At 44.3% G+C, this 11,039-nt stretch overlaps 1 long non-coding RNA gene across 3 annotated transcripts; it reads right to left on the bottom strand.

The window, feature by feature from the left end:
• Positions 1–238: 238 nt before the first annotated feature.
• Positions 239–5,161, bottom strand: LOC118000558. 3 transcript variants are annotated; one of them, XR_004676494.1, is made up of 5 exons: positions 5,012–5,161; positions 2,866–2,917; positions 1,986–2,314; positions 694–770; positions 239–588 (listed from the first exon to the last, which is right to left on the bottom strand). It is a non-coding gene; the product is annotated as an uncharacterized LOC118000558 (long non-coding RNA). The 3 variants fall into 3 exon arrangements; XR_004676493.1 differs by having other exon boundaries at positions 2,067–2,314; XR_004676495.1 differs by lacking the exon at positions 2,866–2,917 and having other exon boundaries at positions 2,067–2,314.
• Between the last annotated feature and the right edge of the window lie 5,878 nt (positions 5,162–11,039).

Genomic DNA, 11,039 nt, shown 5'->3' with positions numbered 1-11,039 from the left:
TCCACATAGTAACATGATCTTTGGCCTACAACCCTAGCACTTCCTAAATATCTTGATTTCTCTTGGTCTAGACCTGTACTGTCCAATACGATAGCTATTCCCCATACTGGCTATTGAATACTTGAAATGTGGTCAACCAAATTGAGATGGGCTGTAAGGGTAAGTACATACCAGATTTCAAGATTGAGTACATGTCTGAGTTCTCCATGGCTGCTATAAAAAATCACCATAAACCAAGTCACATCAAACACCCATTTATTCTCTCACAGTTCTGTGGTACAGCTGTGGTGTAGCATGGCTCAGCTAAACCCAAAGTATCAGTAGGGCTGTATTCTTCTCCGGAGATGAATCTGCTTCCACGATCATTCAGGTTATTGGCCAAATTCAGTTCCTTATGGTTGGTTGTAAGGGCAGGTCTCATTTTCTTCCTGCCTGTCAGAGAGGAGCCTCTTTCAGCTCCTGAAGACCCCCTGCATTCCTTGTCATATCAGTCCCTCCATCTTTAAACCAGCCACAGCATGTTGAATCCTTCTCGTGCTTTAAATTTCTCTGACTTCTTTTTCACATCTTTTCTTGCTTTTAAGAACTCTTGTGATTAAAAAAAAAAAGAAAAAAGAATTCTTGTGATTAGATTGGGTCCACCCCAACAATCCTGGATAATCTCCCTATTTTAAAGTCTGTAAAGTTAATTACCTCTGCAAAGTCCCTTTTGCTATGTTAATGTCACATATTCACAGGTTCCAGAGATCAGGGCATGGGAGCCATTCTACCTATCATAATTCAAAAACAAGGGGGGAAATATTTCATTAATACCTTTTCTATTTCTCATATGTTGAAATTGCAGTATTTTAGATATTGAAGCTTAAATAAAATACGTTATTGAAATTAATTTCACCTGTTTCTTTTTATTTTCTTTAACTATAGTCTATTTGAAATTGCATGTATGGTTCGCATGCTGCCTCGCATCACAGTTCTATTGACCAGCGCTAATCTAAACCTAGAGAGAGGTTAAGTCCTCTTTACCATCTTCATAGCCTGTGACACCTGAATAGTGGGACTACCTCTTCTATAAGAAATGCTTCCCAGGGCGCCTGGGTGGCTCAGTCAGTTGAGTGGCTGCCTTCGGCTCAAGTCATGATCCTGGAGTCCTGGGATTGAGCCCTGCATCAGGCTCCCTGCTCAGTGGGGAGTCTGCTTCTCCCTCTGCTCCTCACCCCACTTTCGTCCTCTCTCTCACTCTCTCTCTCAAATAAATAAAAAATCTTAAAAAAAAAGAAATGCTTCCCTTACAATCATGTATGACCTTACGCTTTCAGGACTCTAACCACTTAAACATAGCACAATGCAAAAATCACAACTTTCAAACAAGAGATACTCAAGTACAGTGATAGAGTATGGAGATGTGGGTGCAGGGGCTCATTTCCATATAAGGGAAGGACCCCAGGCCACAACTGGACCTATAACCCTAGTGATTACTGAGCTTGCCCATGAGGACAAGCCTTTATTCATCTTTTCATTTCTCTGTGGGTACATAGGGAGGTTCTTTGAATGAGTATTTGCTAATCCAACTGAATCTAGATGTCAGCAATTGGCTACTTGAAAAAAAAAAAAAAAGATGGGTTTTGGAAAATAGGTCAGCTATCCCCTTTTCTAATAATGACAAATACTTCCATGCTTTAACTGAGAGGATCAGCCTCCATTTAAACTATAAGCTGAACAATATTTAACGTTGCCTCTTTATGAGACAAGGGAGTGTGATGATGCTCAGAAAAAAGTTCTTTACTAAATGGTCACTCTAATTAGCTAAATATTTTCATTATTGTGTGCTTTATTTGGCTTTGGTGACTAAACCAAACCAGAATCTATGACTGTTTTCAAAACTGCATTTTGAAAAGGTTTTTTGGATGTGCCACTTTGATGTTTAGTTTTAATTTAACACAGGGCCAAAATGTAACTAGTGAATATGTGAGACCCCAACCACCCACCTCCGTACTTCGACCAGCAAGCAGGAAGGCCAGGATATCTGTGGGAACTGAAGAGCAGCACAGAAAAAAAAGTGCAAATACCCCAATCTAATCCTCCAACCATGGACAAGGTAGAAACCCTTTCCAGAGCTTTACTTCTCAATTTCTGGATCTATAGCTGCTCTCAGCCCCAGGTGTGATCTTGCACAAGCTAGGCAAATTCACTTGACAATCTTGCCGTCCGTGCATCCATCCGTCCATGAGCTACTGAGCCAAGGATCCTCTGAGGGAAAGTTAGGCTTGCTGAGAAGCACAGGCTGCTGAGTGTTCCTCTCCTGCCAGACATAAACCTGAAGCAAGACAGAATTATGAGAAACCAGATTCATCTCACCCCATTGTCCTTCTCAGTAATCTTCCTGGCACGAAAGAAAAAGAATGAATACCAATATAAAGACAACATAAACATTTTAAATGAAGTTTACTAATTGAAAGGACAGATAGATGGAGTGAGGCATTCTTCAAAATCTATTGTCATGCCTTTGTGGACTTTATTGCTTATCAGCATTTTTCCCCTTAAGAAAAACAGAACAGCAACATTTGTTCAGAGAAAAAGCCAATTGTGTTGCTTCCTTTCTTACTGCTTTTATTGTTTGAGGTTTCTTTTAGACTATAATGTGGCATTGTGATTTTGAGATGGGGAAAAAAAACAATCCCTTGTCTTTCAAACATAAGAATGTGATTGTATGCTATTGTTGCCAACAATGAGCTAAAGAGGTTAATGGATCACATATCTGGCAAACAGCCATTTTTCCTCCTGCTCAGTATATTAAACAATATACATTCTGTTTTTGCTGCTGAGCTTATGATTTTGTCTGAGTAGTTGGTAAATAAGTTTACTTACATTTAAGTTATCTCTTTCTAGAACTTAGCAGCTTTGTCCTTCAGGCTGTATCCTGAAATTTAAATAAAGTGCACTTTGAGATCTGAGCTCAGGAGCTTTAAAAGTGATGGTAAGAGTAAGCCTGGGAAAGGGGGTGAGCCGGCTGTTCAGTGAGAATCTAGAAATATTGTGCCTTGTGAATTGCATCCAGCCTTTCATTTTCAGATTGCTGAATTAAGAGTGAAATTACCATAATAAAAAGAAATGGATATGGAGAAAGCACCGCTGTTCTTTCTAGTGTTGTTGCCAGTGATCATTCTAACAGATCTCTAATTGCAAGGATAATCCTCTCTACCCCAGGCTGACTCAACTTTTGCATTCTGTGACTGTCATTTGAAAACAGACAAGCCATCAGAAGCAATAACGTGTGATTCTCAACTAAGACTTTTTTGTGTGTTTCATTTGTACTATGGAATTAACAAGAGACCTAATGCCTCAACAGCCAAAAGAAAGGGGGGGGGGTTATTTATTTATTTATTTTTTGAAGGAAACTCCAGAGAGAAGATACTTTATCAATAAGAAAGGTATTAGCTTTCCGGGGAATTTTGGTTGGGTGGCCATAGATATTAAGGGAGGGGACTAGGGTTGAGAGAGACGCAGCAACACCCCAGTTTCAGATCAGGTGGGATCCTTTCGATCTGGTAAATAGCACCTAGAGTTCCCTGGTCTCTGTGTTGCAGGGTGCCAGGGTAGGAGGGTCGCAGACTGAATTGGGAAGGCGAGTGTGCCTCTTGGGTTTGGGATTTGGACTCGAAAAAAGGCTGAGCGGTGATCTCAGCTTCCCAGCTAGGCGGTGATCGCCCCCTGTGACTCCGGATGCACACAGCAGTCTGAGATCGGCCGCTGCCGCCGCCCGACCCATCACAGCCTCCAGCTCTCTTGCCTGGCAACCTGGAGCCACACGCGAGCTCCCCGGACACGTGTGTGCCCCAAGCTCCGCGTCTAGGCCCCTCACCCCAGAGAGACCGGTCTCAGCTCCTCAGACACTGGGTCCTTCCGACTTCTAAGTTGCCAGGTTCTGTCGCCCTGGTCACTACCGCGGGTTCCCCAAGCTTCGACCTCAGTCGGCGGGGCTGCCCTGCGCATCCCCCTGTCCACCGCCCTACCGGCCCGCGGCTCCCGCGCCTGGGTGGGACGGGCGGCGGCTCAGCCACCGGACCTCCGCCGCGGTGTAAATCCTCTCCTCCCTCCCCCTTCTCCGCCTAAGCCCTGCCCTCCCCTTGCAGCAAGCCGCTCCGGTGTGTGCGCCGCTTTCTCGGCTGAAGACACCTGCGCTTCCTTCCCCACCCTTCTCCGCCCCTTTCGCTGCGGTTTCTCGCCGCCTTTGGGAGCTCGGGAGCGCCTGCTGGAGGAGGAGCAGGGGGAGGAGGCGGAGGGCGAGGAGTAGGGGCGGGGTGGGTGGGGAGAGAGCTGGGAGGGTGTGGACCGGCAGCCACTCTGCAGCTGGCCGCCGGGGACCGGGTCCCTCCCGCGTGCCCGAGTGATGGAGGGGAAGAGATTCGCTTAGACACACACACGCGCACACAGCTGGGCACGTCTCCGGGAGGCAGCTGCCGGCTCGGGCGCGCCGGGGGCCGGGCGGCGGCCGTGACAGCGCCAGCCGCGGGGAGCGGGGCGCCCGCACCGCTTGGCACCGGCGGCTCCGAGACCCAGGAAGGGAAGATCCCAGCTGCACTGACTTGCTCTTTTGGGCAGATCGGGAGGGAGCAGGCTGCCCAAGGAGCTGTCACAGAGGACACCGGAGGCTCTCCCCTTGGTGCTCAGAGTCCGGGGCCGCGCTGGTGCCCGCGTGGGGCGAGGAGGATGCGCACCTCCTCCCGCAGAGCGGCTGCGGGCCCGGGCACTGCGTGGACTCGGGTTCCGGCGGCTGCCCGTGCCGTGCCTGCGCCGCGGGAGCGCGCCCTGCCGCACCTGGTTCCAGCTTCCCGGGGAAGTGCAGGCAACGCGCCCTAAACTCCACTACTTCGCACCCGCTTCCTCCTCCTCCCGGCTCCCCGCCTGGGACCTCGCCGCCGCCGCCGCCTGCGTGTGGGACCCGCCCGCCTCTTACTCTCACGCGCGCACGCACAGCGCGGTCGCTCGCTCCCCTTCACGCAGACTCGCTCACCTCGGAGCCGGAGCCCGGGCTTCCGAAACTACTAGACCAACTGCCGCCGGGACTGCGGGAGCCGACCCGTGACCCGGCGCGACCAGGCGCCCGCGCCCTGGGCTCCCGCCCCCGCCGCCGCGCCCGGGGAGAAGGTGAGCTGGGCGCGCTGCCCGCTTCGCGCGGGGGAGGGACTCGGGCTCAGCGGGCTGGAAGCTCATGGATTTGGGGAGGAAATGACAAGGGAGGGGAATCGCCCAAGTGAGACCTTCTTGTGGTGCCAGCCGAAAGCACTTAGTGGGGCGCGGTTCTCCTAGGCAGTGCCTGGGGTAGACTTTTGAGACGTTCCCTGGGGCTCGGGGTTAAACTAGTGCGGGAGGGGAAACGGCGGGGTGAATCCCCGGGTAAATTTTGAGAGTCGTCGGTGTCAGTGGGTCGGTCTCTCAGCGGGCGCTGGGCGCTGCGCTCTGGGCTCTCTTTGAGGGAGGGAGGCAGGAAACACGCGTTAACTGCGCTCCGCAGAGTTTGGGGGCTCGCGCCCAACCACTTCCCGGGGTGGCTGTGGGGCTGTCGCTTGGAGCGCGAGGCGGCTTTGGGGGCCTGGGGGGCTGCGAGGCCGGAGCGGAGGGCGGGCAGGGGCTCAGTTAACTTGCGGGTCGGGTGCGTTGTTTGCCCCAGCCTACTCCCATCCCTCGCAGCCCCAGTCCCCGCAACCCTTCCCACTCCCCCCGCCTAAAACACACATACACACACACGAGATGGATGCAGTCGAGGGGACGGTCATATTATATTAAGAGGTGCGCGAGGTCGCTGCGGCTTCTGACTGGAGCGCAGACTCTTGCTCCTTGGACTTAGGCGTTCGTTCGCCTTGGTTTAGGGAAGCGGGGAAGGAGCGCCCAGACTCTCGTGGACGCCTCTACCTGGCGGTTCCAGGTACACAGCGAGCAAGCCTCCGCCTCAGCTCCGGAGTCACTTCACCCTGGTGGGCTCCGTTCTCCGGCTTCCCCCCTTGAGTGCTTCAGGGCGCGCACCCAAGAGAGCTGCTGCTCTGATCCGTGGTTACCCCAATGCTCACCCGGTGGGTCGGTCTCTCTCTCTCTACCCCCCTCCTTCCCTCCCTTCCTCCATCCCTCCCTCTCTGCCTCTCCATCTCTGCTACTTTCCCTCCCTCCTCCTAATACCACCTTCTTCTTGGAAAACATTGATCCCTTAAGGGGAGGTTTAATATTTGCAAAGTGCTTTATATCATATTACTTCGTGGATACATTTAATTCCACTGTAACTCTTCTCTGATTTATGTAAACTTAGTCTGATAAATAGCGTACAGGGTCAGGTTGAGGTGTGAGGGAGAGCGGGTGGTCGTTCTTTCTGTAAAGATGCTCAGATGCTCCTTTCTAAACAGATTTGCTAGAAGTGCTACAAGGGCAGTGCTTCTGAAAGCTTTGCTCAGTAGTTTTGACATATTTCAGGGCTTTAGACAAGTGTTTCCATTACAGTTTATTTCAAATTTATTCAGTTTCTATTCCAAGAAAAAGTTGAAGTGAAGATAAGAAAAGAGATTACAAATTTGGATATCAAAACTATTTTTAAAAATGTTTTTATTGATGTCAGTTATGTTGTAGCAGATTTTTTTAAAGTTACCTTAGTGGTTTCTCCTAATGAAGCTCTGAAAAGGAGAAATGAAAACAATACTACTTACTCTCCTCCCTTTGTTTACAAATGTTCCTTGCTTAAAGTGACTGAATGAGCGGCAGGGTGGGATTCTTCACTTGAGTGTGAAGTCAATCACCAGTGAACTGATGGAGATGCAGGAAGATACTGCACACAATAAACATAATGATGGAAGGAAACTGTTGTTTAAATTTAACTGCCTCTAGTGCAAAGAGTCTGAACAGTGAAATTGAAAACTGCTCTCACCCCTTCCAAATTACTCTGAACTATTTTAAAGTATTCTTTTTTCAATTAATAAAATGCATAGAAACATCATTAATGATGTAAATATTTTCAAATAGATGCCTAAATCAGGTTATGTGGGAAATTATGAGCATAGTATTTAGTGGAGTTTCACAGAAGTACTGGGACCATGTTTTCTAGGCTACGCCAGACCTCATCCTTAGATTTTAACATTGGAAGTTGCCTTTTTGACATCTTTGTGAGGAGGTGCTCCTTACAGTGTTTTGATTATGCTTTCATCATTGTCCTTACCATTTCGCAGGCATACACAGATGTTTTTGAATGAATAACCTTCTTACTCACTGAATTTTCACTCATTCAAAAAGTATTTATTGAGTGCAGGAGCACACACACATATGCAAAGCTAAGCTGGATGTTATTTTAAATAACAAGGAAGGATTTTCGGTAGAAGCAGGATGCCTACTCCTACACTGTATAAAGAACTGCAGAGCAGTGGCTTACTTAGGGAAGCAGCATCTTGCCCAAAGTAGGTGGTCAACAAAGAGTTGTTGACTCAAAAATCATACAAGATGTTATCTAGCCAACTTTGCTTTCATCCTAAATTCCACCATTATTCTTAACCCACCACATCATTTAGATATGACTCAACTTCAGAGAATTGATGCTGACTTTAATCTTCTTGCTCTTTGTCTGAATACTTTGGAGAAATAGAACTACCCATGCACTGCTCTAGCTTTCTGTATATGATTTCTGTGGAGCCGTGCCAGATCTGTATATGTCATTAGTATTCATTTGTGAGTAAATGCAAATGTTCCTGTTGCATTGAAAAAGTGAACTCGAATTCATAGAACACAGCAAGTATTTTGCTCCTTTTCTCCTCTCTTTGTTTTTATAGTCTCCGAAACAGTAACAGCTCTTAAAAATGCGATGATATGTCATAGAGCAGGTTAATTTAAAAAAAAAAAAAAAAGGTTAAGATTGTTTAGAGAAAGGAAAACAGCTTATGGAAATTTTAGTTGAGGAGAATTTTCTTTGGCTCTCTTGACATGTCTGGCAGGATGGTCTTTTATTTTAGGGACGTTCATTCATGAATGAAATAACTCTCAAGATAACTTCCTAGTAAGGGGAGCTGGCAGAGGAGGGAATGCTTACTAAAAATGATGCCAACAACTCCGGGAATAGAGTGTGAGCAGTACCACTAGGTTTGTGCCATTGAAATTATGTGAATCCTTGTATATTTTATTGGTCTTCATATGCATGGCTTTTTTGGGATTTCTTTGTAGTACTTTATTCGAATATTTTCATATTTTGCAGTTAGTGCAGTTAAGTGAGGAGTTATTGTTTGGTAATGGAATTATAGTTTGTTTTCAGAAAAGGTAAGTAGTTTGAAAGAAGAGAACAAGTTGAGTTCAAAGACTAATTATGCAAACCCCAGATTTATCTTCTTTCAGAGTTTATCCTTTTTCGGTAGGGCGGGGGACTTCAAAACTCGTTAAACTCTGTTTATGACCTAAATTGCTACTATTTAGAAAAACCTTACATTTTACTTTTTCTGCAAATTTAACATGAATTCTTTGAAACCAGCACAAGTGTAACTTTTTCCTCTCCAGAATCTACTTTAATTGTTGATAAATTATGCTCACTCTAGAATCAGTATTTGTTTCTGAGAGTCGTGATGTTATCCTAACCTTTACAGCAGAAGTACAATTAAAGCAAGTTATTTATAACTGCATTTAAAAATCACTGATCTAAGTCAAAAACATTTCAGAGCAGCTAACACTTAACAAAAGTAGAAGCAAAAGGTTATATCTGGAGATCCACATTTAAGGTATAGGCAGGATAAATGGACCTCTATAGATCACCTATGCAAGTTCCATTATCATGTCTTAGTTAACATTTGGTACAATGGATTATTTTTCATTTTCTTGAAAAGTTTTATGAAAGAAAACTATGTCAGTTTAAGAAATGGTTGAAGAGTTGGTTTGCTTTTAGCCCACTTTACCTGGATTGTGCATGGGAGGTGGGGAAGTTTTATATGTGAACACATATGCTTTTAGATACATATATGCATATATACTCATATGTATACATACAGAGTTTATCTTTATATATTGATTTATGTTTCTGTATATTTCTGTGCTTTGTCTAATAACTTTAAATAATAGGAAGAGAACCTCCTTTGTGGCATATATAGTTTGTGAAGTCAGCATCATCTTGAGAATGGTATACAAATGCTCAGATACTTTGATGTTAAAAATTGGAGTGTATTCAGCATTTTTGAACAATTTGTTTAAGAAGCTCTCATCATAACATTTAATATGTGCCCGTCACTGTCCAAAGAATTCTCCTAGTATTAACTCGATTCCAGTAGCCAGCCTGTTCTCCCCAGTTTTACAGAAGGAAACTAAGTAGGTAAAGTGGGTCTGATCCTCATCCCCATTGAGAAGGTAAGGGAAGTGGGGTGCAGTGGGCCTCAAGAAATGCCTCCAGCCCCACAGCTCCTAAAGGGCCGAGGCGGCATTCAAGGCCAGGCTGTCCACTATGCTTTGCCATTGCTCTTGAACAGATATTTTTTAAAGTAAGGGGCCGAGTGGGGAGCAAGTGAAGCGGTAAAACAAATACATTCTAGTGGCTGAGATTTATGACAATTATCAACTTTGAGTGAATTCTTAAGGAGTTCATGAGGAAGGCAATTGTCATGAAGCACCCACATAACCTGAGCTAGAGCATTAACAGAGCAGGGATATAACTTAATGTAGTTTTTAATGGACTCAATAATTTTCTTAGGTTCAGCTCCTTTTAAATTAGATAAGTTAAGAACTGGTGCCATATTTAAGTAGTTTTAATAGCTCAGAGGATCTGGTACTGAATGTTTTATGCTTCCCATAATATCCTTATAATGTGAACTTCTTGTGTAGAGGTCAATGGTATGTGTTACTATATGGTACTTGCCAAAGGAATCAGAGTTTTTTATGAAGGTGTGAAATGAGACTTAATCTGTTCTGATGTACAGGACATACAAGTAGGCATCCAATTAATGTTTACCGCATGAATTGATACAGGGTATTCTACAAGTTGCTAGTCCAGAAGTTAAAAAAAAAAAAAAAGTCTGTATATTGCATTGTTGCAAGACTGTGATTTAATATTGAATAGACTTTTTCCTTTGTCATGATCTCAGGACATTACTGTCTATGAAATCCTGTGGAATAATAATCTTTATGAGACTGAATGGCCTGAGATAGGAGGAGAATGGCATAAGGAGGGTGAAATAATAAACTCATTAAAATGTTTAAATTTAGAAAGTTGACAAAAGGAAAACTGCCATAATTGTACCTTTTATTTTAAAAAAGCATATAAGACATAACAAACATTAAGTAACACAATCTTTACACTGCTAATGAGGAAGCACAACTGTCCTATCATAAATATTAACAATCTTACCTAATGTATAGTTTGGAAAACTATTTAGGAACCTATTACCGTGTCACTGTAATCTCTCTACTGTAACTCACTAACCCAAGTCAATGAAAAAAATCACAATGCTTTTGAATGTGTCTCAACATAAATAAGGCACTTATTGTAGTATAAGTACTGGAGTCAGACAGAGCTGGCTGAATTAGAAGCCCTGCTTCACGGTTTATTAGCTGTGGGATCTTGGGCAAATTACTTAACCTTTCTATTTCTTAGTAATATTCTTTTATATGTTTATGGAAATATCAATTCTAGATTTCCATATGATAATATATGTAAAATGACTAGCATAGAGTGTCATACACGGTAAAGATTTAGGAAATAGTAATTGATATTGTTGTTATCATCATCACCTTTAACATCACCATAACATCACAGATGGTTAAACATAATAGGCACATTATTCTGTATCTATTTATACGTATGTGTATTTTGTATGTTTGAAATGGTTGTTCTTCATTGTAAAACATAGGTTCTATGGGTTCTCCTACTGTTGAGGGAAACGTATAAAGAGAAGAAATTTGTGTGTCAGAGTGGTTCTAAATAAAAGCCCGTGTCAAGCGCAGAAATTACGAGGAGGCTTTTGGGACAGCTACTTCACTATTTTTTCTTGCTGGACCTAGCTATACATTTTCACACAATTCTTTGGAAGATACAACCTCTT

Source organism: Mirounga leonina, unplaced genomic scaffold, assembly GCF_011800145.1.
Source record: "Mirounga leonina isolate KUSES-001 unplaced genomic scaffold, KU_Mleo_1.0 Mir_53, whole genome shotgun sequence".
Classification (NCBI taxonomy): Eukaryota; Metazoa; Chordata; class Mammalia; order Carnivora; family Phocidae; genus Mirounga; species Mirounga leonina.
This window is presented reverse-complemented; position numbering and strand designations above follow the sequence as displayed.